The sequence below is a fragment of the Haemaphysalis longicornis genome, unplaced genomic scaffold (genome assembly GCF_048455015.1).
Source record: "Haemaphysalis longicornis isolate Haplotype H1 unplaced genomic scaffold, Haemaphysalis longicornis Haplotype H1 scaffold_6, whole genome shotgun sequence".
NCBI classification, from domain to species: Eukaryota; Metazoa; Arthropoda; class Arachnida; order Ixodida; family Ixodidae; genus Haemaphysalis; species Haemaphysalis longicornis.
In genome coordinates, this window is record NW_027526407.1 from 137,240,730 (window position 1) to 137,257,432 (window position 16,703).

Genomic DNA, 16,703 nt, shown 5'->3' on the forward strand with positions numbered 1-16,703 from the left:
GTGCTACATCGGCAACAAGGGTAGCGAACAGCAGGTGGCGAGAAACAAAACAGCAATGCAGATTTTGGTGTAATCAAATACAGTTGAATACCTATACGTAGCTCGTGTATCATTAAAAATATTCTTACATAAGAATTGAACAGAAATATACCCAACAGAAATCGTACCAAATACATGGCAAAGAGAATGGCAGAGGTAGGTTTAACAAGAAGACAAGATAACTACTGAAATATAGGCAACCGAAGTAATACATACACTGAAAGCACCTTATAAAACGAAAGTTTTTATCTGTTGGTAGGATGGCAAACGATCACAAGATTTGGGGAGACCAAATTTATTCGGCAGAGTAGGCAGCGCATAATTTAGCGTTTGAAATCCGTAATTAGTCCATGGGTTAGGCACATACCAGCGTTCATGATGACGTGTTTGATTGGAGTGTGTGTTCTTTCGTAAAGTAATTGTTTGCTCAAGAAAAGGCGCTCGACGTTTGGATAATGATTTGTACAGTTGAAGCAGGCGGAAATCATAGGGAGAAGTAAGTTTAATTATGTTATATTTTGAGTACAACTTGTCGGAAGAAGATATACTTGGCGCGTTTGATATTGCATTCAATGCACCGTTCTGTAACACCGAACGTTTACTAATATTGGTTGCAGTAGTGCTACCCCAGATTAAACTGCAGCATCTTATATTTCACTCAAATAATGTGAAGTACAAAACAAGCTTTGTTTTAACCGGCAGGATTTGTCCCAACCTCCTAAGTATTCCGACTGTACGAGGAGCATTAAATTTGGGTGACGTGCGAATGAGGAGCACACTTAGTGCTGACTTACAAAACCACGTTTATTAACCCAAAAATGTTCTGTACAGGTACCTTCAAAACTATTTGGAACACGCCCTCATGCATGTACATTAATTTCGTCTCCTTGTAACTCATTGGCAGCATTGGTGTGTGTTTTAAAGAAGTCCTCCTTAAAAGAAAAATGCTTCCTGTAAACCGGTAATGTCTGCCATAAAGCCAGTGAGACAAATATTTTGCAATATATGACGGTACCTGTACATGCAATTTGTTGCACAAAGATAAACGTACAAACACAGTACACTTGACCATTTAACTGGTGTGATTATGCGTAATCTACAGCGGATTAGTTTACCTGTCACTTACCTGTCATCGGATGAGGTTACAGCGTGTCACTTCCTCAATGCTGTCCGTTGATCTGTGGTATAGAAAGCATTTATAATTTGCAAAAAGCCTGTTGTGTGACAGCGTGAAATATATGGTTGCGGCCAGTTTTTAGCAATTTCGATAAGCTTTCTTCGAGCTAACTGCGTGGCTCGTGAAAAGTTGCCCGAAATAAAGATATTTTGTGCTTCAGCTTTGGTGGGGTGGCTAATACGTATTCGCTTTATCTAACGTTGACCAGTTTTATGATGACGGCAGGGTATTTCGTTTCGTCAAACATACCGAAGAGATGTGCGTGCTACACTGCACTCTCTGGGAAAACTTAACCAGTCGCAGATGAAAGAACACCTTACGTTTTCCTTCAGAATGCTGCCGTGTCTCACTCGAGTCAGGAATGCCATGAAAAAAAAAATTAGCAGTTGCTTAGCTCGGCTATCCCACGATATAGGTAGCGTGAGCTAAGGTTCAGATAGATATCCTTAGCTTTCCTGGTTGTGTAGAATTGTCGTGAATATCATGCTTACTGCTGCTTCAATGGCACGCACACGGTATACGCATCATGTGCCATATTTTTATCAAGCGGCTCTGGCGCAGCGTCACCACTCGCGCCAGAGCTAAACTGTTTGCACAGGTGCATGCCGTTGTTGCTGCGACCCACGACCCATTGGTTCTACACCCGGCCACGCCACATATGATCATCAAGTGGACCCTGCCGCCACGTGCGAAACGGATGCCGGCGAAGACGGTGGGCGCGTTTTGTGTGTGAGAGACGGCTGGCCGCGAGCAACGTTCTGTGCACTGTGTGACGTCTCTCCTTCTCGCGCATGCTAAACTGCTAAACCTCGGCCAGTGTAGCTCACACTACAAAATTACATTGCTCCGCATTGAGCGATTCCCAAGATGATCAAGCGGAGAGTGTAGTAGGACTGGCTACACCGCTACTCACTCTGAGGCTTATTTGATAACCCCAATTTTGTCTTTGTAATCAAAGCACGTGCAAGCTTTACTTTCAAGACATTCAAGACGCCGTGACATGTCCGGCAGTTTCAGTTTTAAAGAGTGATTGCTTGGTTTGAGTGCTTCAACATTAAATGTTGCTTCAGCTTGAGATTTACCCATTTGCCCATTTGTGTTGTCTTTTCGTTATTTCTTTAAGAAGTTGAAGTACAGTGTCATATCCTTCTGGCTGAGCTTCGTCCTGAGCTTCCGAGTCAGATCGTAAAGTCGCCTTTATGGTGGGCCGGCATTGGTCTGCACATCCTCTGATACTAGGACCAAAAGGGCCCCATCAATACATTCACACAACCTCTCACATAACACCTGTTGGCATGAGAGCAGTAAAAGAACGGTTTTCGCTTCGTCCAGCGAAGATAAATAAGCAGTTACTAATCCGGGGTACGAAGAAATGATGTGCCTGAGGCGTTGTACCAGAAGCGCTGCTCCCATGCCCACTGAAGGTGACATCATGGTGAAACCACCTTAAGTCCATGCTGGCTGTAGGGGTCGCTCCTAGTGGCTCCGGTTCCCAAAAGGAAGCGGATTTTTCGCACATAGCGCTCAGTCGAGGGGAACAGTAACGACGTTTGGTGCCCGCGTAAACTAAGTGGGAACAACCCGACAGTGTGCATAGCTCGTGCAAATGCCCTTTGTTGTAGAACCGTAAGGATGTGACTAATAAAGACACCAAGATGATGTCATGGCCAGGAAAACCTGCGGTCTGAGGAAAGGATGTGAGTGAGGGATGGGGCAACGAGTACTGCTCGCATGCGCAATCAAACTTTAATAAGGTACCAGAGTAGGTTCGGGGTTCTTGAGGTGCTAGGCCTTCCATATAAGCTCTCACACGTGCCAGGTCAGTTTACCCGGCTGAGATGCGGAGCACATTTGGCTGCCTCAACGTTTAGATTGATTATACGAATTCTTATTTTGCACTGGTGTCTATGTCGCTTACGTTTTCGGAGTACGCTGAGCCTAGCGTCCAAGAGGTCAAGTAAAGGTTACTCACTGCCGGGCTTTGGTCAGACGTTTTGAATAATTTTGTGGACTGTATACGTACTGTGCCCACGTTTTTATATTTACTATTGGTGCATGGGGGTCACTGCTCCGTCCCTTTCGTACCACGTCCGAGTTTGTTAACATTGCCTCTCAGAGCTTTCTTCAATAGTGGGCCACCTGGACTGTTGTGTTAATGATCCCATGATCACTCCCAAAGTTATTGTCATGGTTCTTTCAGCTAGTGCGCGGGGAACAAGCTGTAAGAGTTAGGTCTGGCAATGTATGCTGTTTTGCAGTGGTGGGGATGCGCGTTGCTACGTTGCAATTTGTATAAAGAGTTAGCTTGTCTTCGCGCAAATTTCTCAGAGGTTTCTGACTCGTTTGTTTTGGTTGTTCTAGCCCAATGCTTCATTTGCGGCGTTGCAGTCCCTAGGTATAATAAATTGATTGGAGGCTGCTAAACGTCTTGCTTGGCGGAGAATGTCGGCTCAACCTGGAGCGTTGCTTTTTGATCAGCAGTAGGTATTGAGGACAAATATAATCTTTTCCTTTGTTTTCTAGGAAAGGAGTGCCCTGAGAATGTCGTTGCGTATATTTCTCGAGAATGTTTGTTGAATTGCTGAGCATCCCGCATTTACAATGATGAAAACGACAAGAATGTAGGTTGTTGTTATAGGTTTTGTTTCGTATTTTAGTTTAGCATTCAGTAAAGAAAGGCTCTTTGTTGAAATAAGAATGAACTTTTGCGCACTTGTACCCTTACAATTTTTTTTAGGTGAGCTCCCCGATACCTGTGCATGACATTGTTACTATTTTTGACGCCTTTTCAGGAATGAAGTTTTGAGACGTTAGCGGAGATTACCAACAAAACATATACAAGCAGTTATATACCAAATATGGCGAACTTCCGCATTATCAAACTAAAGGATTCCCTATACCCTGCTACAACTGTGGTGACGTTTCTAGTATGGGCACATGTTCTCGTTTCGGAATCACGTCCCTACTCCAAGAGGCGGTCGCCCTACTCCCTAATATTCGAAGTAAGTGCAACACATTTCTTCATTTCTTGGCGTATATGAGATTATACTTGTTCTAGAAGCAACTTTCTCGCACAGTTGCACATTTGGTACCTAGGTTAAGGTTACCATTTTAATAGCGGAGCTCTAAACCACCCGCTTCTGTGACATCCCTTCGCGTTCGGCGTCGTTGTAACCGGGCTACCGAAAAAGACGCGAAAGATAAGCAAGATAAAGCGAGCAGAAAATGGAGGAGAAATAAATGTATGGCGAAGGTGTAAGGGGGAGGGTGGTAAGCTGAAGTAGCGCTAGACGTGCTCTCAGGTGGCGGCGTCCTGGAAGGTAACCCAGAAAATGAACAAGCCACCGAAGATAGCGCCAGCAGAAAAGTTGAGCATAATAGTATGGAGAAACAGTGGAGGGACGGAGGTTTACGAGGTGATGCGAGACATAGTTCCGCGGGGCGAAGCGCAAGAACAGAAATACAGACCTTTGCGCTGTTCGCTGATGAGGTGATCATTTCCCCCAACGTTGCACCTATGCGCCGTAACCGCGAAGACTGCAGTTCACGCTGCACTCTAATTTCGCATTGGAGTGTACTGTATTCGTCATTGGTTTTTTTGTCGATTTTATTCGCAAACAAGTAACTATAAGGACGCTTAACTGTGCATTGTGTATGCTAGGGCCCTAAATAACCTCCTCACATCCCGAACCCAGGGGGTAGAGGAGGGTAGACGAACCATTTGCATTCGGTCGCAATGAACAAAAAACGGCCATACCTCCTATTCATGAATAACTTTATCCCGAACTACCGCTCAAGTAATAACGGAACAAAAGTGCAATGCGGAATGTAACTTGTTTCGTTTGGTTATGACAGCAAAATGAGCTAACCGTAGTTTTTAGAGAGTGTGGGCTGCTTCAGTTTGTTCTCCGAAATACCTGAAATATATTTTATGTTTTTCTTTCACTTTTTTATACGTGATTCGGCTCAATACACGAAACATCGGCTGGGTAATGTATTTTGACAGTATACAAAAAGATGGGGATAATAGTAGCTGATTTTTTGCCAACTTATTTTTCCTTTCTTTTTGCGGAATGCGCCGCTGGTGGGCAAAGTCTCCGTGCCCTCTATAACCGAGACTCTTGTGTGTGCACATACTTCGCAGCACACAATAGTATCCTCACGTCGAATCAAGACCTAAGCAAGAAGTGAACAAAAGAGTGAACACTTAACTGGGCTACATTTTTGGGTATAAAATTAAGTTATAGCATATTTAAAGTCTGACCCTCGGGGACAGACCTAGCGTGTGTTAGGCAACTCCACCACTTGCACGTCCATCGGCGCCAATGCGTCTGAAGTGATGAGTGCCTTAAGCTGTCGGTCTGAAAATAGAGTTGAAAATAATTTTGCTTCAATACACCATATTGGTATTTCTAGTCGTTATTGGGAGGTCCACTGTACTAAAAACAGCGTCTTTAGTCTGGGAACTTTGTTTCGCAGCATACTTTTCTTAGTCTGGTACAAAGCAAAGAAGCGTATAATTTTACAGCATTTTTACCTATAAAGACTCTAGAAACATTTGTACTTAAAAAGCGCTTCTCATCAATCGCTGCTTCTCTGCTTGTAGAGCATGCTTAAATATTTCCCGACACATAAATCGCGACACCAAAATAAGCATTGATCGCGAAATAGCCTGTCAAAAAGAGAAGTACTTTTATTGTGCTTCTGATGTCGTGCTCCCCGAGAAGAAGTTTCGATAAAACGAAGGGAGATGATTACAAAAAATTGAATTATGGTGTATATTATCCGGATTTCGTAATTGAGGAAAATATAGTGTTTTTTTTTTTCATTATCTTCTGAAAGCAGTTTTATTGCCGGCTGCATCTGGATGAAAGAGAAGGTCGTAACGAAATATTCTTGAAATTCTGACTCTCTTTTGTGTCGCCAGTTAAGTTGCCGGCCAGAAAGAGGCGCAAAAGAACTCGAAGGAACATGACCTTAAATTTTGTAGTTCAAAACACATTTTTTGTAACACTCCTAGATGTCGGTGTCGCGCTGAATGCTTGTGAAACGTTCTGTGCCTATGTTCTTTATTCAACCACTATATTTTATTTACTGCCAGAAAATACAAACCCATAATCCTCAGGGAGAATGTAATAAATGTTTTTTAATTAGAAACGTGATGCCGAATTGTAACGCAGATACGGTCGCACCTTTTGCAGTTTTTACGTAGTAACAACTAAAAGAAAAGCTCACTTCTCAAAGGTTTTAATCAGTTCAGTCAGCAATCTGAACAAAAGCGTTTTCCCTTTAAAGAGCTGCTTTATAATATGAAGGCACGAAAACGGCTTTTGTTTGTAGTGTTATCAATAAAAGAACCATACCGCAATATTTTAGTGTAACGATACTACACTAAGATGAAGCCTCAGATAAACGCGTTGCTAGTGACATCTAAGTTGAGTGGTTAATAAATATTTCGCAATTGCACTACTACCACGTCGAAGGAGCATTTTTAAACGGAGTTGGTGCGTTTACCATTTATTTTTTGCCAAGTACCTAAGTTCAGTGACGGAACCTCGGTTAGTAACGTTGTTTGATGCCGGCGGCACAGGAAATGCTCAGGCCACCTACGCCTGTGTGGTTTAAGATGTGGGCGTGATAGGTTGCGGCTGCGGGGAGTTGGTCAGTTTGAGCGAGATGGCAAGAGGGTCAGTTGCGACAACTTCATTTTCTAGCGTCCTGGAATGGCAGATAGGCATAGTTTTATTACAACACACACACACACACACACACACAGAGAGAGAGAGAGAGAAAGAGAAAGAGAGTGACGTTTGTGAAGTAAATTTTAGTGCAAGTTTTGGCAAAGGGGGTGAAGTGGTAGTGTAGCATAAGAATGTAAACCGAAGTCCAGGGCTCAAAGCCAGCTGACGCCGACCCTGAGTTGACGAGATGATCAGATCGAATCTCATGAGTCAGTTTAAAAGAAGCATTTATTGTTTTAAATATCATTGTTTGATTTATCATGACGTTTACGTGCCACAGGCGATAAGGCGTGCCGTAGTGGAGGGCTTCGTATTATTTTGACCACCTGGGGATCTTTAACGCGCGCCAAAACTTCGGGCACATAGACGTTTTTGCTTTCCGCTTCCGTCAGAAAAGCGGTGCCATGGCCCGGAATAATGTTTAAGATGTCGATGTTGCGGAGCAGAAGGTGGGTGTTTCCCCATATTTAGCACAGCTTTAGGTAATGTGGCTTGTTTGTGACCAAACATCTTCGCGTATTTAGATTTATGGATATTTGCGTTGGTTTCTATTCCCCGTGGAGCTTGCAATCCTTCGCTGTTAACATCCTTTTCCCGTGATGGGAAAGATGGTGTCCTTAGGTGCCTAAGGACACCATCTGATGTTCTGAATTTTTTTCGTTAGGGTGAGTGGTAATCGTGGTCAACACGAAGCATGTCATGACATATCAGCAAGAACTTCCAGCCTGGCCTGTCTTCTGTGTTTCTTTAACTTTGTATCTGTATTTTTCGAAGGGTAAAAAGCTTTTAGGAAGAGTTTCTGCAATGGTGACATACCATCATGGCGTCTAGCCTTGCTTTCTGTGATAGCAGATACATTTTCGGCATATTGGCGATTGGGAGATCGGTTCCGTCTCATTTATTTAAAGGGGCTACGCAGACAAAGCACGGGTTTGGTTCATTCGAAACATTGCCTCATTAGACTCTTTCTTACACCACATTTAACGCACACTTCCCTCAGAGAACTATTTAATTAGGGAATAATGAAATCGCCACGCCACCCCCCGCTAATTTCCCACGACAGAACCTATGATGTTATATGCCCTGCTCCACAATGGGCTGAGACCGGCAGCACCAAACGCAAATCCTGCATAACTTATACGTTTACCGAATGCGGTATTTGCGCCTTAATGCAATGCATATTCATCTTACGCAATAAGTATGGTGGGGTATACAATGAAAGTTACAAAAATACACGTAAATACACAAGTGCCGACGCGCCCTGTTGTTGGTACTGGGCGCACTGTGCTTTATTTAGCTGCAAAGCTGCCGCCGCTTTGGAGTTGTCTTACACAGCACTGGCCTACTCGTGTAACCGACGTTGTTTTACGTTACCCCGTTTGTCAAACATACCAGTGTTGCCCTAAACGATTACTTTCTACCTTAACAAAAACAAACGATGAGCATATACGGTCGAAAACGAAGCAACGGCGGACGACGGGTCGCGGCTGACTATGTAAGCACCATCTCGGGTGGCTGATGGTAAGCAAAGCTGCAGAGCCTAATGACGCACTGGAAGTTCGTTTGAATACCCGCCCTTATGACTTCATGGAAGACGTAAAGAAAACACACGATGTGGCGGAAAGAGGAGGTGTTTAACCTAAATAAATTACTTTCTCAGTGAATACGTAATCGTTTGCTGTTGAACAATCGCTGGGGGCACTATAAAACGAAAATCTTTAGAATAAAACAAACTTGTATAATGTACGTATGGCCCCTTTGAGATCACGTCATTGATTCTTTAATGACTTTTCCCAGAATCACTTGAGGACGTATGTTTAGGGTTTTTTACATTGTCCACCGGGCACCTCCTATTGTTTCCGGGCACATTTTGTGGTGGCGACCAGTTCGCAACAAATAAAAAAAATGTTTTCTTTAATTCATGTATTTAGCTGCTGTGTACACGGTTTTATTTCTTATTGCGACCCATTTTATTTATGTTCTCTCATAATGAAGTGTTTCCTTGGCTTTGGACCGCCTGGCATTACTCTTTTGTTTCCTTTCCCAGGTAGCTTACGCAATGTCGGTGCCGGTATCAGTTTAGGTTGGAGAGGCCCTTTGGTGGTGCGTATGATTTCTGGCACGGGAGGCCACCATGTCTGCCGAACCATCGCCTGCTGAGCACGCAACTACGTCGCGTAGAATGAGCGTCACTGCGCATGCGAAGCGCCACTCATATCGCGACTCGACCGCACTTTCATTCTCCACCTTTCAGCAATCTAATTTTCACTGCTTTGTGCTCCTTATTCCGGCGGGACTTAGTACCTAGTCGCCCTCGTTATAGGTTCCGGTCAACACCGGGTATGTACGTCCGTGGACGCTTCATGTGCACGGCTGATAGCCGACGGCTGGCAGGCATTATTCACTGCAATGATCAGCCTAATAAACCTATTGAGTGAACAAAAGCATCAGAATCATTCACACAGAACACAAATTAGCCGAAATGGGAGAAAATGGTTTGTCACTTAACTATGTCCCCAGTTGGAATATACACTACTGCTTCCTGTGAGAGTATCAAATAATCCCACCATTGGCGGCTTAATATATTGGAATAATGGTGTAAGGATTTACTGTTACTAAAATGGCAGTCTTCAAAGGGAGCATTTGGAGTATATTATTTACGGTTTCATGACGTTTTCAGGAGGTGCTTTCGGAGAACTGTTTAGCGGAATTCGTAGTTTTTTTTAGATTTAAGGTGTTTTATTGGAGCGCTGCATGTGAATAGATGACGGCGTTTGGCAGTTGTAGTTATGCTCATACCCGGGTTTTATTTCATTTTAGGAGTGTCGAGAAATCGCATTGGGTATATTTTCCGGGGCGGAGAAGGGTTCGAACATTTCAATGGCAATTGTTCTTCGAACCCACACACGATGCTGACCTCCAAACCCCACTCCGGACCATTCAGTCACGATCGATTCCACGCCCGTTCCCCAAGTGCCCTCACACCGTATACTTGGTATGACGTCCCACGCAGATGGCTATGGGGCGGCGATTCCCCCAAAACTTCATGTCACAGTCACCCAGCTCACATATCTCATCCAAAGAATGTGCACCTATCGCCATGGCCTAAATAAACCAGACACCTGCCGTCTTGTTCAAGCCCTACTGATCAGCCGCATTACCTAAGGTACTCCCTACGTCAACCTCAAATCAAAGGAACATGCCAAATTAGACGCCCTTATCAGGAAATCGTACAAAATCGCCCTCGGCCTCCCGGCCTACACGCCTACTGCCCGCCTTCTGCAATTAGGTATCGACAATTACCTTCCGGTGCTCCTTGAAGCATAGTGGGTCCAGCAACACACTCGCTTTACCCTCACCCGTACGGGATCGCACGGTACTGCACAAATTAGGCTACCCCACTCCTCTGCCTTTAAACACCCCCACCTTATCTTTGCGTTACTCCGCGCTAATATCTTCGTGTATCCCATCCCCAAACACATGCACCCTTTCTTCAATCAAGGCAGAAGACAGGCCCGCGTAACCCGCCTCCGAGCCGAATACCACAACAAACCGGACACCCAAAAAACGGTCGTCGCTCTGTATACATCCCGCCCTACCCACGCAGTGGTTGTCGTCGACTCCAAATCGGTTCATATTAGCCCCCTCAGCCTTCTCCACGCAAGCAGCACGACGGCTGAAGACACAGCCAGCGCTCTAGCAGCGACCACGGCTTCATACAACTACGTGTCAATCCTCACAGATTCGCAACAGGCTTGCGGCAACTACTGTGCAGGCCACATCTCTCCCTCAGCGCTGAAGATACTATTCTCAATCAAGGATCACCCCACATCCAGATTGTGTGGACACCAGGCCGTTATTCCTTCGAAAGAAACGAGGCAGTACACGCCTATACTCGCGCTCTTTCATTCTGGGTGTTTTCGACGACGGCAGAGGACCGTTCCGTACCCTCCATCTATCCCCCGGCCACTCCCCGATGCACTGCAATCTTATATCATTATCGCAAACTGCGACTTCAATACCCTCTTCCTCACCCATCCCTAAGCACACAGGCGGCGCGCATTTGGCGTCGACTGCACACAAACACGTTCTACAACACCTACATCTTTCTCTCCACTTACCCCTACAAATGCCCCACTTGCTCCGTTGCGAACACTACCTACCACTTTGTCTGGGAATGCCCCTACGCGCCAACCTCCCCCGCACCCCCCTCCCAGTCCCCTGAGCAGTGGGAGCGCGAGCTCGCCAGCTGACGGCGCGAGGCCCAAGAACGCCTCATCGCTCCCGCCGAAGCAGCGACTATCTGGACTAAGAAAGCCACCCACTTTTATGCTCAATAAACGTTTTCCAGTGCAAAATTTCACTGAAAAACGTGGAACATTTCTTTTCGGGATACAGCAATGTATTTCATAGCAAATGCACACGTCCGCCTTTGTGATGGAGGGGAAAAGCAAAAACGACTGTGTGTACGAGATTTCGCCGCGCGTTATTGATTCCAAGGTGGTCAAAATTGATCCGGAACCCTCCACCATGGGGTGCTTCATCACCTGCGTTGCATCGGCGCGTTCAATCAATCAATCAATCAATCAATCAATCAATCAATCAATCAATCAATCAATCAATCAATCAATCAATCAATCAATCAATCAATCAATCAATCAATCAATCGATCAATCAATCAATCAATCAAATCAAATCAATCGCACACGCACAAAAATGGTTCTAGGCCCATAAATAACAACGCCATATAAAAAAGCACCACCAACGAAACCTGTAAAATGAGAATACAAGGTATCTAGGTAAGCCTTTTATATAGTACAACTCTCTTCAACGAAAAAGAATTCTAAGCCGAATATATGCCAAAAATGAAGTCGGACAGGCATCGATAGTTACGCCATGCGCTTGCAGTTCTTTCCAAAAACATTGGCTTTGCCCCTGCCTCCTGGCATGCTTCCCACGAAGTCACAGCATTAACAGGATAACAGAGCTTAATAAATCTATGGCAACAAATACGGGTGCATGTTGTACAGTGCACCTGAGAAAAAATGAAGCAGCACCGTAATATGTGGCACTTGTCCCTGTATGCTAAAATTTCCGCACTGTGAGAATTTTTATTTATTGTTACGTAAAATTGCACTTTCTTCGGAGACACCTCCGCTCACTATCTGGTGAAACCGCCGAGGTCAAGGCAAAATGTGTTACGATATGGAATGCGACCCTCGTTGTAACCAACTGCTCAAAATTCTTCCCCACCTCTCTCCACCCCTTTTGTGTAGTCTTGTGATAGTGGTTTTAGATGTTACCACCCGAACTTGCCCGCTCCACCCCATATCTCCCCCCGTTTCATATACCGAACTTTAGCACAGGACGAAGAAAGAGAAGGCCGAACACACGCTAGTCAGCTGAGCAAGCATGCTCTACGGTGCTTGCTAGGCCAACTTTAGCTTATCCTGCAAATGATGGCCGAGGATACTCCGTAACAAAAACACTGACTAACCCTTACTAGTTGACTCTCCCGATGGCTCTTCACAGCGCGGTAACTTTCCGTTCTGCTAGCCAACCGCGACACAAAGCTGAAGCTGAGAGGGTTGATATCCGCATTGCTTTCACATAATTCGGCCTCCCCAATGACATTCTCGGCATGGCGCACTGTCTCACGCACTGATAAAGCCTTGAAAGGCGGACAATTGTACACTACGAGGGCCGCAGGCCCCCCAAAAAGGCGGTCACAATAAAAAACGGTACAATTCTTACCTTAAACCGGCTTGCAAGGCACCAACGCATTGTTTTTAAGAAAACGAGCGAGAAAGAGAAAACTTTATTATGAACACATGGGTTAAGGAGACGGGGTGGCCACCAGGCTGTTGGCGACTAAAGCAGCTCGTTCAACCAAGAGCTCTTGGGTGACCAGGTCTGAGCGGTCCAGCGCCACCTCCCACTGTTCGCTGCTGGTGATTTTGGGGGAAACTGTCTTGAGGGCATTCCCACATGCAGTGGGTGGGTGATGCATACGCAACACAAAGGGGACATTCGGGAGAGAGGAATTCTGACGGGTGACTGTGATGGAGAAGGGATCTCGTTTGGAAGGCTCCTATTTGAAGGAGTCTCCATGTTATACTTTTTGTTGTTGAAGAGAAGCATCGGCTGGTGGGTAGAGACGACGGGAGAGGCGGTAGTGCTCTGTGATGTCGTTAAAAGTGATCAGCTTGTCTCTTGTGGACCTGGCGCCATGGTGGGAGAAGGAGTTCATGCCGGCCCGGGGTGTAAGCTCTCGGGCCGCCATGTCTGCCTCTTATTCCCCTCTATCCCTGCATGGGCGGGGGCCCAGACGAGTTCCACAGAGATACTGGGTGCATTTCGTAGAAGAATTTGGCGCGCATCCGAGGAGATATTGCCTCATGCAAAATTTAGAATGGCCAGTTTCTTATCTGAGATTATGATTGTAGGTTGTGGCCGTCAAGTAAGAGCCAGGGTGATTGCCATCTCTTCCGCCTTAGCTGGGGAATCAGTGCGAATGGTGATTGAATTAATAGGGGGGGGGGGGGAGTGCGGGCGGTTGGTAACTGCTACCTCGTAGGCATTTTGATGCCTGAATTCTGCAGCATCTGCGTAGACGATATCACGCCGGATGGGGAATTGTTGGGCGAGGGCTCGAGCCCTTGAGAGTCATCGTGGTGCGTTGTAAACCGTATGCATATGCCTGGGCAGAGGCCGAACGATAAGATTCCCTCGCAGATCTGTCGGGATGGAACATGCCTCCTGCACAAGGTCTGAGAACGGAATATTCTGCGACTTCAGTATTTCTCGACCTGGTTGTGAGCTCACTAGGCGTTCCCGCTGTGAGGAGAGGTGCGCCTCGATGAGCTCCTCAGCAGTATGGTAGACCTCAAGATTATTAAGCCGGGCAGTGGAAGCATGCTGAGGTAGCTGCATGGCCGCCCTATATGCTTTCCGATTGAGGCAGTTTATTTTAGTGAGCTCCGGTTTGCTTGCGCGAATGTAGGGCAAGGTATAGACGAGCCTACTAATGAAAAATGCCTGTACGAGGCTGAGTCTGCCTTTCTCGCCCAGGCCTCGGTTTCGATTGGACACCCTTCTGATGAGTGCGGTCAGCTGGTCTACTTGGGAACTTAATTGCCTTATTACTTCCGAATTGGTTCGATTCTGGTGAATAATGAGGCCTTACACTTTGAGTTTTGAAACCTGAGGAACGGGGTGACCTTGTACAAGAATTTCGAACTTACAGGTTGCAGAGGCTGTCCTTTTGGGAGGGAGAATCAGAAGCCCTGATTTCGTGGGTGTACGCATGAGACCTGCCTTATTAGCCTGAGTTGATACCACGTCTGCGCCAGCCTGAAGGGTGCTTTCGATGTGCGCGTCGCTACCCTCCGCGACCCAGAGCGTAATGTCGTCAGCATGCAAACTGAAACGGAGATTTGGAAGTTGTTTCAATTCGTGTGCTAGGGGAAGGAGAGGCAGATTGAAAAGGAGGGGCGAAATAACGGCTCCTTGAGGAGTGCCTCTGTTTGCTAGAATAAATGGACCGTCTTCAGTGTGACCAATCCGTATTGTTGCGGTACGTGCCGTCAAAAAGTCTTTGACGTACTTATACGTTCTGTGTTCAGGATTAATAGATGCCAGGCCGGAAAGGGTAGCAACGTGTGTCCCTGTGTCGAAGGCCTTTTTTAGGTCTAAGGCCAGCAGTGCTGTATTGTCTACCTTGCTGGTCGGCTGGATGACCTGGTTCGATAACTGCAGCAAGATATCTTGAGTGGATAGTTTTGGACGAAACCCTACCATTTCACACGAAAGCGCATTGGTTGGGTTTATATGTTGAGCTATGCGAGCTAATATGATATGCTCGAGCACTTTGCCAACACAGGATGTTAATAAAATCAGTCTAAGGTTTTCTAAGGCGATGGGCTTGCCTGGGTTCGAGATAAAAGAGATTTTTGCTGATTTGCACTGCTTAGGTAGTTCGCCCTTACGCCAATAGTAATTGTAGTAAGCTCTCAAATCTGAATCATCCAGATTGCGGAGCATCTTGTTAGTTATGAAATCCGGGCCCGGTGCTGAGCCAGGTCTGATGTTCCGGATAGCATTCCTCACTTCTGCCTCGGTGATGTCTTCATCTGGTGATGTGTTTTCTGTGCCACGAGAGTCTGGGAGAGTTGTTTGTTCGCCCCCCGGAATATAAATTTTACGAAGCTTTTTAATGAGATTTGGCACGGAGCCGGGAGTTTTGTGAATGAGTTTCTGGATGTGATGAAATTGATCTGTCTTGTTTTGTAGGGGACTAAGAAGGTGTCGAAGAAGAACCCATGTTTTCCTCATACTGAGTGCTCCTCTTAGTGTATCACAGATACCATGCCATTGTTCTCAAGCTTGTTGCTTCGTGTACTGCTGTATCTTGATTTATAACTCGGCAATCTTTCGGCGAACGGTTCTGTTGTGCTTGTTTCCCCTCCACCGTTTTTGCATGCTGCGGTAGGCTTTCCAGATGTGCTGGAGTCGTGAACCAACCCGACAGGATGGTATGTCTGGGTCTACTGTGTTGCTGGCTGCGTGCGTGTCTTGGATTATCTTTTGGGTCCAAGTGTCTATGTTTACTGGTGTGGACACATCATCGTTTGCTTGCTGTGTTCTAATTTTGCGGAATTTATCCCAGTCTGTAATGTATGTATGTTTGGGTGGTGTCACTAGCTGCTGCGCGGTAGTAATCTCGGTCTGAATGATCAAGTGATCACTGCCTAATGTTTCTCCGTGCATAACCAGTGTGCTTGTGTGATGCGGGCTGTAAGTGCGAGACCTGGTGTAGTGTCACGCTGAACACTAGTGCCTATTCTAGAGCCGTGTAAGGGTCGGATTCAGTTGTGAGGTGGCACTTTTGAATTTGTTCCCCCAGCAGTCTGCCCTTTTTTTTAGTGTACGGGTATCCTCAGGCAGTATGGGGGGCATTGAAGTCACCTACTACAATTATTGGATTGCCGTTTGCTTTCTTTTTAACTGCTGAAAAAAGAGAGCCAAATCTGTGATGATGAGCTCGCAGGCTACTGTAGATATTTAGAATGAAATAGCTGTGGTCTGTCTTTCAGCGTGGAAATATCCTAACCAGATCGTGTGGGATCTGCACTTCATTGAGCTGGATAAGCCCTGCCGTAAGATTTTGTTGCACGAGAATGGCTGTAGGAGATTATTTAGAACCCTAAAGGCCTTTATAGCCGGGCAATTTAACTTCTGTCCCCGCTTCTTGTATGGAGGAGGAGAGAGGGGGAAAGCGTGTTTTTTTTTTCATATATATATACTCCCGTGAGGATAAGCGTGGTATTCAAAGCGAGATACTACGTTTTCCGGGAAGGTCAATAGTGGTAAATGCGCCAACCAAACACGGCGCTTGGCCGGAGTAAACTGATAGTTTTTCCACCGTCTTACTACCGAACGTGGGTGTAATGCGCTGCCGTTAGGAGTTTGAATACGTATTTCACCCAAAAAAACTCCCATTCAGGCCCACTTGTGTTCCGTGTGTACTGAAAACGTGGCGGTATATAAAAACAGCCTCGTTTATGCTATCTACACCAGTTAAAAAAGGTTTAAAACTCCCGTTTTTACAATAGCAGTATTTTTGAAGTTTGCGAGAAAGCAGCTAGCGAAGATACCTTAGTAGTTATCAAAAATGGCATGGATTTCAAATACAGCGTTACTCGTTTAATTTCTGTGCATTAGCTTTCAATATATGGACCTTTACA